This window comes from Triticum aestivum, chromosome 7B, assembly GCF_018294505.1.
Source record: "Triticum aestivum cultivar Chinese Spring chromosome 7B, IWGSC CS RefSeq v2.1, whole genome shotgun sequence".
Lineage (NCBI taxonomy): Eukaryota > Viridiplantae > Streptophyta > Magnoliopsida > Poales > Poaceae > Triticum > Triticum aestivum.
The window spans coordinates 712,217,011-712,236,523 of NC_057813.1; the positions used below are offsets into that span (position 1 = coordinate 712,217,011).

General features: G+C 45.1%; 2 long non-coding RNA genes across 4 annotated transcripts; one reads left to right on the top strand and one right to left on the bottom strand.

The window, feature by feature from the left end:
* Positions 1–14,425: 14,425 nt before the first annotated feature.
* Positions 14,426–19,477, bottom strand: LOC123158949 (uncharacterized). 3 transcript variants are annotated; one of them, XR_006479405.1, is made up of 4 exons: positions 19,179–19,477; positions 17,803–18,941; positions 17,518–17,679; positions 14,426–14,908 (listed from the first exon to the last, which is right to left on the bottom strand). It is a non-coding gene; the product is annotated as an uncharacterized lncRNA (long non-coding RNA). The 3 variants fall into 3 exon arrangements; XR_006479404.1 differs by having other exon boundaries at positions 14,426–17,679; positions 17,803–18,949; XR_006479403.1 differs by having other exon boundaries at positions 14,426–17,679; positions 19,179–19,476.
* On the top strand, positions 15,496–17,414 carry LOC123158950 (uncharacterized). Its single transcript, XR_006479406.1, has 4 exons — positions 15,496–15,525; positions 15,674–16,339; positions 16,970–17,109; positions 17,235–17,414. It is a non-coding gene; the product is annotated as an uncharacterized lncRNA (long non-coding RNA).
* Positions 19,478–19,513: the final 36 nt, after the last annotated feature.

Sequence of the window (19,513 nt, forward strand, 5' to 3'; positions counted from 1 at the left end):
GCGGTGCTGGGCTGGGCCGGCAGGTGGGCCGGGTGCTGGGCGCCAGGTAAGATTTTCCATTTCTTTCTGTTTTCTGTTTTTTTAATACTTCTGCAACTTTGTTGAATTAAATAAAATACTTAGGCTACTCCTAAAATCACCAAACTACTCCTGGTCCATAGTTGGATTATTTCCAACATGAAACATTTTAGTTTGGAGATATTTGAGCATTTAAATATTTTATATAATTTTAAATGCCCAAATTCAAATATTTATGATTTAATTCAAAAACCCTAGGATGGCCTAGGAAAATGTGCACCACTTTTGGCAGAGGTTCTGAACCAAGACAAAAAATGATGGGCATTTTAGAAGGGCATTTCAGGTTCATTGAAAAAGTTTTTAGTAAACCCTAATTGGATTCAGAGGGGACTGGGGGTTCTGACATCCCCATTTCAGGTTTTCTGATGAAAGAGTAAACATGATGCAACACTCTAATGCATGACTAGCTAGGGTGTGACAACTCACCCCCACTCAAAAGTATCTCGTCCCGAGATTTGGGTTCCTCCGGGAAGAAGGCGGGATACTCGAGTCGAAGACGATCCTCCCTTTCCCAAGTTGCTTCATCCTCAGAATGGTGCGACCATTGAACTTTGAGAAACTTGATATTATGACGTCGAGTGGTACGCTCGGCCTGATCGAGGATACGAATGGGGTACTCTCGATATGTAAGATTATCTTGGAGATCAAGCGTTTCGTGGTCCACTCCACGGATAGGATCCGAGAAGCAACGCCTGAGTTGAGAAACGTGGAAGACATCGTGGACTCTAGAGAGGTGCGGAGGTAGTTCCAACTGGTAGGCAACTTCTCCTCGTTTGGCGAGAATGCGAAAAGGTCCAATGTAACGAGGAGCCAATTTGCCTTTGATACCGAAACGATGGGTTCCCTTCAGAGGGGTAACCCGAAGATAAGCCTTCTCGTCAATCTCGAAAGTCATAGCCTTATGTTTTCGGTCATATTGACTCTTTTGACGAGATTGGGCTGTTTTCAACTTTTCACGAACGATGCGAACTTGCTCTTCTGCTTCCTGAATCATATCCGGGCCAAAGAATTGTCTTTCCCCGGTTTCTGACCAGTTAAGGGGTGTTCGACACCGTCGTCCATAGAGAACTTCAAAAGGGGCTTTACCCAAGCTAGATTGATAGATGTTGTTGTAAGCGAATTCGGCAAATGGAAGGCACTTCTCCCAACCCATTCCGAATGAGATAACAGAGGCTCGAAGCATGTCTTCTAGAATCTGGTTGACGCGTTCCACTTGACCACTCGACTGAGGGTGGAAAGCGGTGCTAAAGGAGAGACGGGTTCCCATAGCATTTTGGAAACTTTCCCAAAATCGAGAGGTGAAAAGACTTCCTCGATCCGAGTTAATTTCCAAAGGAACACCATGGAGAGACACTATCCGGGAGATGTATAAGTCTGCCAGCTGACTAGTTGTTATACTCTCACGAACGGGTAAGAAATGGGCTACTTTGGAAAGACGATCGACAACGACGAAGATAGCATTATTCCCTCTCTTGGTCCTGGGAAAACCGGTAATGAAATCCATACCAATTTTATCCCATTTCCATTCAGGAATAGCTAAGGGTTGAAGGGTGCCAGCAGGCCGTTGATGCTCTGCTTTTACACGACGACAGACGTCGCAATTAGCAATATACTGAGCAATTTCTCTCTTCATCCTAGTCCAACAGAACCTCTGGCGTAGGTCCTGATACATCTTGGTACTACCCGGATGAATGGTGAGAGGAGATTCATGAGCCTCCTTAAGGATCAACTGCCGTAGATGCTGGTTCTTGGGAACCACTAAACGGTTCTCAAAGTACACAGCACCATGATCATTTATGGAGAAACAACTAGCACCTCCGCTAGCAATGTTCTCCTTGATCTTAGCTATTCCCTTATCTCGCTTCTGGGCAGCGATGATTTGATCCGTAAGAGTAGGTTTCGCCACCAAGGTGGAAAGAAATCCTTGAGGAACAATGTGAAGATTAAGCTTCCGAAATTCCTCATGGAGAAGCGGTTGACTTTGTTGTAACATCAGGTTGTTACAATAAGATTTACGACTTAGTGCATCAGCCATGACATTGGCTTTCCCTGGGGTGTAAGTTATTCCTAGGTCGAAATCTGTGATCAACTCAACCCAACGTCTTTGCCTGAGATTCAAATCCGGTTGGGTAAAAATGTACTTCAGACTTTGGTGATCAGTGAATACTTCGCAACGGTTACCGAGGAGGTAATGTCGCCAGGTCTTAAGTGCATAGACTACGGCTGCAAGCTCTAGATCATGAGTAGGATAATTCTCCTCATGTGGGTGCAATTGCCGTGAGGCGTAAGCAATTACGTGTCGATCTTGCATGAGAATATAGCCTAGTCCTTGTCGCGAGGCGTCGCAGTAGATAACAAAGTCCTTGGAGAAGTCCGGCGGTACCAGAACGGGAGCAGAAGTCAGGCGTCTTTTCAGTTCCTGAAAGCTGTGCTCACATTGTGGAGTCCATTCAAACTTTTTATCCTTCTTAAGGAGTTCGGTTAGAGGTTTAGCAACTTTGGAGAAGTTTTCGACAAAGCGACGGCAATAACTCGCTAAGCCTAGAAAACTCCGAACTTGTTTGACCGATTCAGGTGGAGTCCAATTAAGGACGGCTTGAACTCGCTCAGGGTTAACAGCAATACCTTTACCAGATATTACATGACCCAGATAGGTCACTTCTGACAACCAAAATTCACATTTGGAAAACTTGGCATAAAGGCGATGCTCTCGAAGTTTCTTCAACACTAGCCTTAGATGTTCGGCATGTTCTTCCTCGTTCTTGGAGTAGATGAGTATATCATCGAGATAAACTACGACGAATTTATCCAAATACTCCATGAAGATTGAGTTCATTAACCGAGAAAAGGTGGCTGGAGCGTTGGTTAAACCGAAGGACATGACGGTGTACTCGTATTGGCCATAACGAGTAATAAAGGCCGTTTTAGGAATGTCCCCGTTTCTGATTTTGATTTGATGGTAGCCCAACCTCAAATCCATCTTGGAGAAGACTGAGGATCCAGCGAGCTGATCATACAGGTCGTTGATCCTGGGGAGCGGATATTTGTTCTTGATTGTGACCAAATTGACAGGTCGATAATCTACAACCATCCAGTCCGTACCATCCTTCTTCTTGACGAATAGGACGGGGCAAGCCCACGGAGATGAACTAGGTCGGATGAAACCCTTTTTCAAGGACTCATCGAGTTGTTTCTTAAGCTCGGCTAGTTCTAGTGGTGCCATCTTATAGGGTCTTCTAGCAATCGGAACGGTTCCTGGAATGAGGTCTATTACGAACTCAACATCCCTGTCAGGTGGAACACCTGGCAATTCCTCTGGGAAGACATCCGGGAAGTCACGGACTACCGGAACATCCTCAAGGTCTGGCAAGGGGCTGGCGTTAAGAGAAAATAATTGTCGCTTGGCTAATCGGGTCAAGACATTGACTATCTTCCCCGAAGGATGAGTGAGTTGAACAGTCCTAGAGAAGCAATCAATTTTGGCATGATGAGCTGACATCCAGTCCATACCCAAAATGATATTAATATCTGAAAATTTGAGAGCTATCAAGGATGCAAGGAAAACAAGTCTGTCGACTTGGATTTCATTTCCATAACTTACCCTGGAGGTCTGCCATCTAGAACCAGGAGTAGAAATTTCCATAGTGGATGGCATGTCATAGAATGCGGTGTTATGCAGACGGGCGTAGTTCTCGGGTATAAATGAATGAGAGGCTCCTGTATCGAAAAGAACAGATGCCGGGTGGCAATTAACAAGGAGCGTACCGAGAACGACGTTGGGATCCTCTTGAGCTTCTTCGGCAGAGATACAGTTGACATGGCCACGTGTAGCGGTGGCCGGCTTGGCGTGGAACACTTTCCCTGTCGGCTTGCCACGGCCAACAGCTTTAGCAGATTGGTTGGGATTGGTCTGGGGACACTCGCGCATATAGTGGCCAGATTCCCCACACTTAAAGCAAGTCACAGAACTGGTACGTGGAGGAGCATTGTTGGTTGGACCACCATAGGGCTTGGCTGGTGCAGACTGTTGAACGGGGCGAGGCGTCTGGAAGGATGGCCTCGGTGTGAACCTGGGTGGCAGGGCAGTGTTGGGCACCCACACGCGGCGCTTCTGAGGACCAGCACCGGACGAGGAACCCGCGTCACGGCCATGCTTGCGTGTTGCGTCATAATCAGTCTGACCAGTCTCAGCACTGATGGCCTTGTTAACAAGCTTCTGAAAAGATGTGCACTCATGCAGACGGAGGTCGCGGCGAAGCTCAGGACTAAGCCCCTTACGGAACCTTGCTTGCTTCTTGGCATCAGTAGAAACTTCCTCAGTTGCATATCGTGCGAGGTTACCGAACTCCCTGCTGTAGGCATCCACAGAGAGTCGGCCCTGAGTGAAACTGCAAAATTCCTCACGTTTACGGTCCATGAGACCCTCCGGAATGTGATGTTCACGGAAAGCCTCGCTGAATTCCGCCCAAGTAGTGACATGGCCCGCTGGGCGCATGGCTCCATAATTCTCTCACCATAGACTGGCGGGGCCTTCAAGATGATATGCAGCAAAGGTGACCTTGTTAGCCTCCGCTACCAGCGCGGAACGCAGTTTGTGAGAGATACTGCGAAGCCAATCATCAGCGTCGAGAGGCTCGACGAAGTGGTGGAACGTGGGTGGATGTAACTTGATAAAATCACTGAGTGACACCAAGTTAGTCCTCTGATGGTGTGCCGTGTTCTGTTCAATACGCTCCAACAAACGGTTGGTCTCCCGCTTGTTTCTTTCGGCTTCCATCATAACCTCGGCTAGGGAAGGAGGATGAGGCAGATTTGCATTCCTGACTTCGCTGCCTTCAGCCTGCTCTTGGGGAGCAGGGTTTGTGCGCGTGTTGACCATCCTAGGTAAACAAGACAATGATTTAGTCAGGATGATAAAATTCCGACATAGGATGCAGAATGTAAGGAATAACTCGGAATGCAAGATGATCATCCGTATGACATGGTAGATACAGAAACTGCTTCTTTATCCCATCGTCATACACACCATACAGGGTTTAGTACAAGACCAAACAAGGTACTATTACGGCGAAAAGAGGATTACATCTCATGGAGGCATTCCAAGCTCCTATACATTATTTTTCTACACCTCCGGAAGGCGATACAAACTAGGTCATATCCCACGAGTCACGCAGGACGATAGACGACACAGCTAACACGAACTAGTGATACTACCACTAACTCAGACCGATCCGTAGTAGTCCTCGTAGAAGTCACCTCCATAGCCTGAAAGCTCAACATGATCATCCGGAAACAGACGATCTCGCGGAGCTTGTGGACCATAGGGGCTAGGATGAGGTCTTGGACCAACAGACGGTGGCCTGCGGGGACCGCGAGGTGGGGTGATGCCTCCTACATCACGCCAACCCATCACGTCTGGCAAAGCAGATCTCACAGGATAGAGATCGCGCATATCCGAATATCCAGCTTGCACCGCCGGTGCAAACTGAGTCAATGTGGCCCAATGGTCAGCACGGGTATTGAAGAGCTCTAACCTCAAGGCCCGACTTTCACGGTCCTTATCCTCGAGCATCTCAGCAGTGGTGCGAGTCCGTGAATCCTCCTGAGTGGGGTCAGCATAGATAGCCTGGAGATACCCTTGTGCTCCCGGCAGTGATCCTGGCATATACCGGAAATCAGAGTCCCGAAATAGACCAGATCTGACTCGCATGATGGTCATCATAGAGTAGGCGGCGTCCTGCACAGCCATCTCAATAGTAACCCCGAGTCCATAGGAGCAGTGAAGGGGCTCGGTGGACCCAGGATAGGATGAAAATATCCTGACAGTGCAGAGATACTGGCTTTGATTAAAGTCTCGGAATTGCTCTTCGACCGTGTACTCAGGATACCAACGGTATCCAGCCTCAGTCATTACCCTGACCAACATGGCGGTATGACCGAGTACATCTAGACATCGAGTCAGGCGAACCACTTGATTGAGATCGCGAGTGGCCATCTGAAAACACAATCATAATGCAAAGGCATTAGAATTTCTAACGAAATTTCGGCAGCATAACAGCTGTAAATGCTCAAGAAGGATTTTGAGACATTTGACAAAGGATTTCATACACACTCAACATCATCATATCAAAGTTCTGAATCCATCCTAACAACATAACGTGGTAGAAGAGCTGAACTAGGCTTGTATCCATCAAACCTATCAGGTACTACTGATTAGCAACACGTGATCCTAATAGAGAGAATAGATCCTAATTCCTTAACCCCCGGTGGAAGAATAGACTGACTCAGATCAGAATGTCATAAGATAAAGGAGTAAAAAGAGCCTTACGTTCCAACCCACAAACAATTCCCCTACATATAACTAAAGAATTTCTAGACTCAACATCGACCAGTTTGGCTTGGAGAACCTACAGGCAGTCCGGCTCTGATGCCAACGCTGTCAGGACCCCGACTCGATGTCACATCGATCTAGCCTGTAACACCTCATATCACTTTGCGGCCTCACGCACGGTATCCTCACGGGTGTCGCCTTACCTTTGCCCGGGACCGTTTGCGCCTTTTGGCTCACGTATATGATAGTGTCGCTAGCATCCATATGATAAGGAGCCCGGGCTGACATGACTAGTCGTAAACCCAAAGTGGCACAGACTTACAGGGACAGGCATTCATGACCCAGCTTCGAACGTGTCGATCAACAGCAAGTGGGTCCGGGCTGTAGCACTGGGCTAGCAGGACTCCGGTAAACCGGGCTGTAGCGGGCTAACAGGACTCCGGTACTCAATGCGTGACATTTCCCCGAAGGGACAGACACCGGAACGAGGAAGGACACATGTCGGCCAGCCTAAGTGTTCCAGAGCAGTAGCAAGCTACCATGGCTCAGCGGTAACACTAGGAGACATTTCCCGGTAAGAGAGGCTACTAAAGATAAACAACTAGATGGTCAGATCCCACACATACCAAGCATTTCAATCATACACACAATATGCTCGATATGTGCAAATACAACAAGGCATCACAACATGACTCTATGACACAAGTACTTTATTTAAGGCTCAGAGAGCCATACATAACATACACAAAGGTACGGGTCACACGACCCAGCATTCAAGTCATACAGTCATACAAACCAGCAGCGGAAGTAACTTGTCTGAGTACAGACAACTAGTAAAATAAAAGAGGCTTGGAAAGCCTAGCTATACTACGTGGTCCTTCACAAGCTCAGGATCACCACCTGGGCCTTAGCCTACTCATTGATGTCAACGTCTACGTAGAACCCATCAGAAGGGGTTGCAGCGTCTTCTGTAAAAATGTGAATTATAGCAACATGAGTACAAAGGTACTCAGCAAGACTTACATCAGATCCTACATACATGCATATTATCAAGAAGGGTTGGTGGAGTTATTGCAGCAAGCCAGCTTTGACTCTTGGCTAGGCTAACCTACGAGACTCCAACTTGAAATGGTTTTGCGCACACGAGTCCACTACTCACCACTTTAATACACTACCGAGGATCCGCCTCCGTCTTCCTACGGAAGAGCCATCCTCGGCACTCACACTTATCTTGAGGCTTTTAGTAGTTTCCATTTACTTGTCTATGAACTGTATAGGCAACCAAGTAGTCCTTTACCGTGGACGCGGCTATTCGAATAGATCATGATAACCCTGCAGGGGTGTACTTCTTCATACATGTTTCCACCACTTAGCGTCTGCACATGACATGTGCTCGGCAGACTTCAAGCGAAAGCCGACGTGGGTGTAGACCACGACCTACCTAAACACCTAAGCCTCTAGTCCAGGTTTATCGCCTATCCAGGTTCCATCCACAGGGAGTCCGGCCGAGGTTTCCCATACGGCCCCGAACGATGTGAACAGGGTTCCCGAGATACCTAACGGGTATTTGGTACACCCGGCCACGTACCTACCGCATCACAGCCCACCCCTACGGTCAGCGCTGTCCACGGCCTCCAGTAGGCTACAAACACCAGAAACTACTTGCAACTCCTGGACAGAGAGCTAGGGTGAATAAGAAGTCGAGCGGGGTCATATTTCAGGGCCCAATGCATGGTAGTAGCTGTATCTTAAATCACACATACAGATCTCAGTGCTTAAGGTCGGCTTCAATGAAACAACCCACCATGTACTCCTACATGGCCTCTCATCGATACCTTTACCAAATCGTGTTCACCACACCACTCTCATTACCGACATAACCATTTCACTCCATCCCATCACCCAGATGAACCAGACCTGACATGACTCTAAGCATAGCAGGCATAGCAAGGTAGGAACAACACATACATATGGCTCAATCAACTCCTACACATGCTAGTGGGTTTCATCTAGTTACTGTGGCAATGACAGGTCATGCAGAGGAAATGGGTTCAACTACCGTAGCACACAGCAGTTTGAAACGCGTTGTCTTAATGCAGTAAAAGAGAGCAGGAGCGAGAACATGGGATTGTATCGATATGATCAAATGGTTGGTTGCTTGCCTGATGGTTCGATGCACTGATACGGTTCTTCGTTAGGGTAATCACGGTACTCCTCGGGGGCAGATCCTGCCGCAAAGAACACCGATATACAACCATCACCAAACAATGTGCAACAATATGATGCATGCATGAAACATAGCAATATGAGTGTGTTGGGCTAATGCAACTAAGACCAGAAGGGTTTGAACCAATTTGAATCAAAGATTCAAATTTCAAACTCAAACATGGCCCTTTAAAGTGTTTTTCCTTGTTCTGCATTAAACATCAAGTTAACTTGTTTAGTCATGCATGAAAATAGTACAGATGGATAGATTGGATTTTTCTGATCATTTTTCATATATAATTTGTCTGATTTGGAGTTACAGAATAAAAGTTATGAATTTTTGAAGTTTAAATTATATTCTGGAATTTCCTATATTAGAATAATTCCAGAAAATCAATTATTGCGTCAGCCTGACGTCAGTGTGACGTCAGCAGGTCACCGGAACACGTCCGGGTCAAACCTGACAGTGGGTCCCGCATGTCAGGGTGATTAAATTAATTAAAGTTTAATTAAAACTAAACCTGTTTAATTAACAGGGCTGGGACCCACCTGTCATTGACTCAGGGGAGTCAACCAGGGCCCACCCGTGGTCAAACCCGGGTCGGCTGCACCGGCGTTTAGCCGCCGGCGAGCCCGACGCGGCGGCGGAAGTGGTTTTGGCCGTTTCGGCCACCAAATGGGTCGCGGAGACCACCGGAGTGGAGCTGAGGACGAGCCGCAGCTCTTGGTGGAGTCCGTTGGGGTCGGGGTGGCCGGAGTTGGCGCCGGCGACGACTTTGGCGGCCACCGGGGTTCGGCCGAAGACGAACTTGACGCTAGAGGGGTCGGTGAGGCTCGGGGAGTGGCTAGCTAGGTGCTGCGGGACACGGTGAGTATGATGGACACCAGCTTGTGGCCGGAGGGTGATCGGGAGCACGTCGGCGATGAGCTCCACGGCGGTGGGTGCGGTTGAGCTCCGGGAGGTCGCTACACAGCTCGGGAGCAAGAACGGAAGGAAGGGGGAGATGGCTAAGCTCACAGTGAGTGCGACGAAGCCCTTGGTGTGGCCGGAGATGGACCGGAGCGACGACGGCGTTGAAGGGGATCTCCGGCGACGGCGGTTCGGGCGAGGTCGTTGCGGTGGACTCGAGCGTTGCGAGCGCTCAGGGCTCGGCTGCTCGATGAAGTGGACAGCGGCGGAGCTCCTGGACACGATGAGAGGACGCACGGGCGGCGGGGAGCACGGCTACGACGAAGGCACGGCGATGGTGGCGTCGGCCATGGCGGGGGAGCGCGAGGGGGAGGAGCTGGAGAGGAGAGGGGGTGTCTGGGGGGTTCGGGGGAGCGAGGGAGGCTGATCCACGACGTCACCGGACGAGGGAAGCGGCGAGGCGGCGAGCAGGTGCGTGGCGCGCGCTGCGGTCGCCGTCGGGCACCTGCCTGCCTGCCTGGCCGGCAAGCAGCTCGCTGGAGCGGTGCTGGGCTGGGCCGGCAGGTGGGCCGGGTGCTGGGCGCCAGGTAAGATTTTCCATTTCTTTCTGTTTTCTGTTTTTTTAATACTTCTGCAACTTTGTTGAATTAAATAAAATACTTAGGCTACTCCTAAAATCACCAAACTACTCCTGGTCCATAGTTGGATTATTTCCAACATGAAACATTTTAGTTTGGAGATATTTGAGCATTTAAATATTTTATATAATTTTAAATGCCCAAATTCAAATATTTATGATTTAATTCAAAAACCCTAGGATGGCCTAGGAAAATGTGCACCACTTTTGGCAGAGGTTCTGAACCAAGACAAAAAATGATGGGCATTTTAGAAGGGCATTTCAGGTTCATTGAAAAAGTTTTTAGTAAACCCTAATTGGATTCAGAGGGGACTGGGGGTTCTGACATCCCCATTTCAGGTTTTCTGATGAAAGAGTAAACATGATGCAACACTCTAATGCATGACTAGCTAGGGTGTCACACACATCCGCCCCTGCTTGGTCGCTCCCACCTGGCTCCTCGACACAGGCATCTGCAGGTACTCCTCGCCTCGCCCTGCAATTCAAACACAGATTAGCAAATATTCAGCAACACACATCAACACAAACATCAGAAAGAGGATGTCAGCAGAATTTACAACACAAGGAGTAATTTACAGAAGAATTCACAAGATAGTTTCAGAAATTATCAGTACAGAGGACTTTGTTTCAGTTAAATGCATAGTTTCAGTTACAAATGCATAGCTGAACTTGAAGAATTCGATGGATTGCAGATATTGAACAGTCAATATAAAGGGAACATGAATCACACTCCTAGAGGTGCTCCACTTGTCTGTCAACATGTCAATCAACCATTGCTCTGAACCTAAAGGGAACATGGATTACACTCCTAGAGTTGCTGCACTTGTTTCTCAAAATACAAACCATCATTTGACACATCCTAGAGCAAGTACACATAGAGTATCAGTACAAGGATCAGTGAGATGCCGCACTTGTCTGTGTATGCATTATTTACAGAATTTACAAAAGAAGAATTCACTATGAGATGTTGCACTTGTCTGTCAAAATACAGACTATTGTACTCCTACTTCACAGTACTCCTTGTGTAAACATTACTGCATCATTGACAAGAATTTACAGAAGAATGTATTACTGGAGTATCACTTGTCTGTCAAGAAACATCACTAAGAAATGGGTAGCAAATTGACCAAATGGAGTACCAATATCTTGTTTTAATATTGTTTGATGCATTCTGGACCATATTAATAAGATCAACTATGACTGTCACATCATGCATCTCTACAACGGTATGAGTACATCCTTCACAAGAAACTACAGCATTCACAGGTTTAATTTCTACAGTATGCAACATTTGTAAGAGCATTGTAGTCCTACTGATTGTGGGTCAGGAATAGTGAGTTCAAACAGGAACCATATTCACATTATCCAGCAGGAAATGAATCATATAAAAATATTGTCCATGTTAAATGCATATCTGATGTTTTAGCTTATAAACCAGTTCTGAACCATATAACTGAAGATTGTGTTATTTGAAGGATTTGTTCATGCAGATATAAGCAAGAGCAGCAACAACACAATGGCAGCAGTAGTCACTCAATCAAGTACTCCATCAACAAATTAGCAGCAGTAGATCAAGCAAGCATTCCGGCAACAAACACAACAAACACAGTAGTACCAGCAGTAGCTCAAGCAACAACAGCAGCAGCATTAGCAACAACAATATCAACAGCAAAAGTAGCAGCAGACATCAACAATATCAAGAGCAATAGCAACAATTGTTCTCCATCAGAAGAGGATGAACTTGGACCTCAAGCAAGTACTTCACCTGCACAAGAAGAAGTTGACATGGAACTCCAAGAAGAAGTTGACATGGAACTCCAAGAAGAAGAAGCACTGCATGGTCAAGCAGCAGGTACTCCTGCTAGCCACTGTAGCTAGCTACCCGCAACATATGGTCTGTCTTGTGATCATCAAGGCCTCCATCATTTCCCTAAGTTTCTTTTTCTTTTGCTACTGTAGGTGGTCAGCAATTGCGTAGGCAAAGAAAGTCAATGACAGATGAGCAGAGATATGTTGCCTACATGGCACTACATACCTTGCATCTGGTTAGGGGTGGCAAGTTCAAAAGAAATGACAGGAAGGATGTTGCTCAAATTTTTCAAGTTGGTGTTCAACATATTCGAAAAATCTGGACGATAGCAGAGTGACAAAAAGCGCTTGGTCAAGAGGTGGATGTATCCAGCGGAAGGAAACAAAGATGCGGGAGGAAATGAAAGGATGATACTCTATCCCAAATCCCCACAGTTCCTTTGAATAGAAGGTCGACTCTCAGGTCACTTGCTCGCCAATTGGGTGTCAGTCATACTACACTCTACAAGAAACTCAAGCTTCGCAAGATTAGAAGGCACTCCAATCGTTTGAAGCCATCCTTGAAAGAAAAGAATAAAAAAGAAAGGATCAAGTTCTGTTTGTCAATGCTTGACGAGACCACCTTAGCAATTCCAAGACCTAAATTCATCAGTATGCACAACGTTGTGCATATTGACGAAAAGTGGTTCTATATGACAAAAATGAACAAATGCTACTACCTCCTCCCCGAGGAAGATGACCCAATCAGAACTGTTCGGAACAAAAACTGTATTGGGAAAGTGATGTTTCTGACCGCTGTTGCTCGACCTAGATATGACGCTGAAGGCAATATGACATTCTCAGGTAAAATTGGTGTCTGGCCCTTTGTGCAAGAGATTCCTGCTGCTAGAAGAAGTGGGTATAGAGCAAGAGGGACCATTGAAATCAAGTCCGTCAACGTGAACCGACGAGTAATGAGGAGGTATATGATAGAAAAAGTGGTTCCTGGAATAAAGGAAGTCTGGCCCGCAGATGATACTAATCCAATATTGATCCAGCAAGATAACGCAAGAATGCACATTCTTCCAGGTGATGCAGAGTTTGCAGAAGATATGGCTACAACTGGTCTGGACATTAAAATAATAAACCAGTCTTCAAATTCTCCTGATCTAAACGCACTTGATCTTGGATATTTCAGATCCCTTGAGTCTTTGACCGACTGTAGAGCACCCACAACTATCAAAGAACTGATTCAAGGTGTGCAGGAAGAATTTGATGAGTATGATGCCGGAAAACTCAACATAATATTTCTAACACTTCAGACTGTCATGGTAGAAGTGATGAACCATGAAGGGGAAAATTCATACAAAATTCCACATTTGCGCAAGGATAGATTGGAAAGGCAAGGAATCCTACCACCTTGGATTCACTTTCCTCGTGAAGTTTATGAACATGCCATGGATATTCTAGAACAAGATGTCCAGTGAGCTTGGATTGGAAAGGGAGAGATACCGTACTCCATGTTTGGCTTGTAGAGAAAGGCTTGTACTCCATGTTTGTAGTGGAAAGGCATTGACTAGTGTGGAAAGGAGAGGAGAGGATAGGAGAGGAGAGGCAAGGGGAGGAGATGCTTGTACTCGATGTTTGTAATGGAAAGTCTTGTACTCGATGTTTGTAATGGAAAGTCTTGTACTCGATGTTTGTAATGGAAAGTCTTGTACTCGATGTCTATAGTGGAAAGGAGAGGAGAGCATATGAATTTCTGAATTTTAGGAATTTTATATGAATTTTAGGAAGTTTCAGAATTTATCCCAGAATTTTATATGAAATTTCTGAATTTGTGGAAAGGCTTTCTGTGATTACATTGCCTGAATTTTATATGAAGTTGTGAAAGGCTATGTATGATTTAAGAAAAAATTATATGAAGTTTTTGAATTTGTTGGAGTGGAGACAGGGGAGAAGAAAGGGCTTTGTATGATTACATTTTCTGAAATATTCTGAATTGTATGCAAATTTCTGAATTTTTATGTTGTTTGTTGGAGAGGAGAGTTTCTAAATTTCCTTTTGTTTGTTGGAGTAGGAGAGGAGATAATTACTCCTGGTCCTTTCTACATCAATTCAACATGAACGAGGAGCTCCTAATATTGTGCTAATAATTCACCAACTAATAGGACTCGGCTGATAATTCACCAAATAAGCTTGTGCTAATAAGATGCTACTCTGCCATCAGCCTTCTTTTATTCCTGCACCTCTTAGAAAAAAATAACACAAACATGCCTCTAGTGGAAGTAGATAAATAGGCTAATGAAAGATTACTCATTCTAGTGGTAGATTAATTGGACAAAATTAAAAGATCATGGTCAGGCTGCTCATGGTCATTAGCAGAGCAATGTAAAGCATACACTGTTGAGAGTCTTGCCGCAATGGCATTTTCTTATAAACTAAACGCCCACATTTCATCATTTGTACTCGAACAAAAGATTCACAGAAGCAGTAGATAAGACTGCATTTGTTATAGCAGTAGCAAATGGCAGGTGATTGGTTGGATACCTGCTCCACTACATTTGCTATAGCACATATGTTCTTACAAAAATTGCCGATACAAACTGAGTATGAAAAGAAGCACAGTATGAAAAGAAGCAGCACAACCTCATTGGCATTCCTATTTGGCATTTTACTCCTAGATACAGTATGATTATTTCTGGGGTAAAAGCAGCACACCTACCACTCTAGCATCGATGAGTCCCTAGAGCAATTCTTGTATGCACTTCTCTAGACAAGAAGCAAGAAGCAAGAAGCAAGAAGAGTGCCTGCAGACACCGCACGGCCGCTCCTCCGCGACGACACCAACCGTCCAGAAGCGGAGTCGCCGCCTCGACCCGGGGTCCCCCCGTCCCCGTCGTGGTCGGCACCACGCACATCCCGAGGCACCACCCGCTCGTTGTCGGCACGCCCGAGCCTGCCAAGAAGGTTGTCAGGCCCATCGCGCTCAACTTCGAGGAGAAGACGCCCGTCAAGGAGCGGCCCTCGCCAGCGCGGAGCTCGGCGTTGGTCAAGAAGAGCACCACCATCATGCCCAGGCTGGTGACACACGGCTGGAGCTTCGTCGCCGACAGGGCAATCCACCTCCTCCTCCACAGAACAAGATCCCAAAGGGCCGGTTCCACCTGTATGTACTCTGCACACCTGAACTGAACATGTTCTGTCTTGCAGCTTCTGAAGCTGATTTGAATTGAAGCTTAAACTGTATGTGCAGGAGAAGAGCTCGATGAGCTGCACGGCTCACGCACCATGAGCAGGAGGCCCAAGGAGAAGGAGCCCTCCTTGCTGATCTCCGACGGCCGGCGTCGGCGACACAACTGCCTCCCCCAAGAGGAGGCCCTCCTTGTCGGATTCTCCCGAGCTGGTGCTAGGGAAGCTCAATGCTCTCGGCAAGGCAAGTGATCACATTCAGATGGGCTCTTCTCTCTGTTGGTTTTTCTATCTGCCTTTTCTTTGAACTGATCCGACGCTGGGAAATTTTATTTCAGGAAGCCAGGGAATAGGCGCAGAATCAATGGCAAGCCGAGTCGACAGGTGACTTCACACATCAAATCGAATCAATGGTGTTTTTCTACTAGCACATCAGTGCAAAAAAATGACAATTGATAGCCTCTCCTTTAGCTATCATACCATGTGTTGTGTCACTAAGTTACGATCTCAGCTGCAGTCTACATATTTTCAGATTAATGAAGCTTATAGCCCTCCAATGCAGTATCTGTATGCTTTACAAAACTATCCGAGTATTGCAAAATTGCATGATACATCAAATTGGAGCGTAGCCTACATACTTATGGACTGTGGACTTATGTTGCTTATTTAGAGGCTGCCGTACATGGATCAGATATGATATTGATTGCAGAAATTTCTATACGACTCTTGTGGATTTCAACATTGTTCTTCTCCCTAATTTAGGAAAACTACAAGTATTTGGTGCACGATCTAAAATAGCTGCAGGCTAATCCTCCCCTAATGTTCATAATGTTCTGTGGTACACAATATGGGTAAAGGAGAGCACATTGCTCTAATGTTTTTGCATATGATATTAAATCAGACATTTCAGTGGATAATATATGGTATTGACTTGGACATTGGTGTTGTGGAACAATCTAGCAGGTATTGGATCTTATAGAATTATAGAGTTGGCAGGGTCTGAAAATCATGGTGTTGGTGTTTCAGCCTATTAATCTGTAGATAAAGAAATTCCGTACATCTCTACAAATAATCCTGAAGAAAGTTCTACTATTGCGAACGCTCCAACTGAACAAGAAATATGATTTTTTTTTTATTGAAGAAGAAGCCAGTTTCTCGAGAAGGAATACAGAATAATATTTTGGATTATTTACTTGAGGTATTTCCATGACTTCATTCTTTATTTTCTCATCCGTCATTATTGGTACTATATAATGGCAATTTGGGACGTTGCAACATAAAGTTTGGGCAAACATATGTTGCTTATTAGATGGCCATTTAGGATGGATCCGTGATAAATTGTGCATTATAAGTTGATATTTCTGAATTTACTCTCTTTTAGCTCTGCTAGGAGTGGGATTAATCTTTATTTTTATTGATTACTCCTTTTTAGTACAACCAATATTTTACTGAATAAAAACTGTAACTCTATTAATGAAGTGGTAGTTAGTGGAGTACATAATTGCACCATTGTACGACAGTGACCATAACTCTAGATTATACGTAGGATTGCATCTTCACTGAAGTAGAGATATTTGGTCATTTTTCCGATGTGAATTAAGATGACCATAACTCTCACGTCGTAGTTATGGTACCACCTCCTGTGTCATTAAAGGATACTTGTGTGATTTACTAGCTGTTTTAGGTACCTCCTACAGTCCTACGTACTCGTGTGATTTACTTGTCGTTTTATATAAGCATGATGCTCGTATATTTTTATATTTAGCACTTTGCGTCATATGTGAAACAAGTAATTTAAATGATTCCACCCATTGTAATTGCATACTAGGTCTCAGATTCATCGCATCAACCGTGAGGGGTAGTATGCAAGGATCAACCGATGTGGATAACAAAATCTGGGTGCGAGCTTCCGGGAAATCTAATTGGGTCTATGCAAACAAGCAGATTTGGAAGATAATCCCTGTACATGTATGACTATACGAACTCTTCTTCCCTCCAGGCAATAGAGTTTAGCTTCAGTAAGCAAGTGCTAAGATAACTTGCATTCATAACTCTGCTGCTGATCAAGTCAAGTGTCTATATTTGATGTTCAGGTTGATTTGGCAAATCTTTGACAGTAGCTGTGGGTCTTATACTGATGACAATCAACGTGTCTTTTCCGACCAACCAGGGGTCGATTCCAACATATGTTTTTCTCTTATATAAGGGCAGTGACTTCACTACGTTAGGCTGGATGATTCGATGTGTAGTAGCTTCATCAAACTGGATGCTAGCAAAGTGATAAAATTTTGGATGTTTTCGGAAATATAGCATCACGAGCCCAATAAGAGAAAAAAATCAAACATCATTATGAATGCCTTAGGATAATGATTTTACCTTGCGGTTATACTCTGCATTGCATGCCTGGAGAGCTATTGCTTTCAGATCCAATTTACAGTCCAGGTTGACCGTCGACACAGTATTCTTGCCATCAGATCAGACACTAGAAAGCATAGTACACCCAGGAGAAATCAAACCAGGAAATAGCTCTGGCTCATACTGTCAAGCAACCATATAAAAAACATCCGTTCCAAAACAAGGAAAGAGACAAGTTCTGGGAAAGAATGAGAAAATATCATACATGATAAAATAGTGCTGACGGAACAGAATTCACATCCTAACCTGGTCGCATGATTCAAAGTTAGATTTTGGCCCAGAAGAGGTGACAAGCGCCGACATGCCATGACGCTTGAAGAGGTGACAAATCTGTGCCGACCCCCTCTTGGTGATAACTCAGTCGGAGCCACTCTTGGTGACATCTTGAAAAGGAGTACTCTACAACTACTGCTTAACAAGGGAGGCAAAAGGAACATACTCCATCTTATAAGTAGTTCATTACAAAAACTTGAATTTGCAAAAGGAACTTGAATGATCATTTAAATTGTGTGGAGTGATTAGCCAGAAAGAGAAGAGAAAGAAATGCTTGTAGGAGTGACAATTAAAAATAAGATAATTGTTGGAGTAAACAACACTCGATTAGTGACAGTTGATTGACTATTAAAGAGGGCAAGATGATATGATAATTACTGTAACTACTCTACGTTAATTGAGGAGTACTCCATTTGACCATTTTGATCATCTTGGTCGTTTTCAAATGGTTTTGTACTCCATTTGATCAGTTTCAGTTTCAGTATGCACATTTTCAGTTTCAGTACTCTATATTAACTGAAAAGGAGTACATTTTGATCATTTTCAAATGGTTCTGTGATCACCAGATAATGGTACTGGTAATAGTGGATTTATATCTTGTGATCACCAGATAAGTATCACCAGAAAATGGAGTAGTGTGTTTTCTGGTAGAGAACCAAGAAAAGACATTCAAAATCTACTGGGAAATTAAACTTTAAATTAGGCACATAAACTTTAAACTAAAATGCAAGTCCTAATTCATTTGGTTTTAAAGAAAACTTGTCTGAAGTAAAGCAGTATAGTCTCTACATGAAGGATAGGAAGAAGGAATGGAAAGATAAATTTCTGAAATGAGGATAACAAAACGGACACTGAACAATTGAACAGTCACTTCAACCAACACTCGGCTACTGATACTGAATCTTGGTACTGCACAAGCATCATCATTAACATGGTCTCAAGCAGTGAAGTTCCACAAAATTTACTGCAATCTTGGTACTGGAAATGTTTTACTCCTTGAATGAAGTTCCACCAATATCTTGGTACTTCAACCAACAAATGTACTCCAAATGTTTTACGGGAGTATGCTTGAGACCATTAGGAGTGCCACACGGCTCCAGCAATGTGTCCACCTAAAACACTTCAGAACATTTATTCAGGCGAGGTTAATAGGATGAACTGACTTGCAAACGTTTCAGAATTGGCTGCCAATGAGAGGAGGGTAATGAATTGACTTGCAACAAGTGCATGAAGTAAGATTTATACAGATTTACAGAGATTCAGATACAGTCATTGAGGTCTGCTTGGCCTAGGCTGCAGTGCATTCAGATTTAGTCATGGAATGGAGTGAGATGGAGATGGCGCCTCACCTCTGTATTTGGAGCTGCGGAGGATCCAGGAGATGACCACGCAGTCGACGAGGCTGTCGTCCACCGCCAGGACGAGCGGCGGCTCCTGGACCGTCCTCGACATTGGGCAACAGCAGAAGGGGATGAAGTTGCCCTGCACCTCCCTCCAGCCGTTGCTGGCCTTGTTGCTGCTGCTGAACATGAGGCCGCGGAGCGCCCGGTGCACGCAGGAGCAATGAATCCGCTCCATCTGGCCGCCACACTTGTGCGACGCCATGGAGCTCCAGATTAAAGCCCTGGCCAAGTTAAATGAGCTCCAGATTAAAGCCCTGGTCGGGGATGAGCAGCAGCGAGGG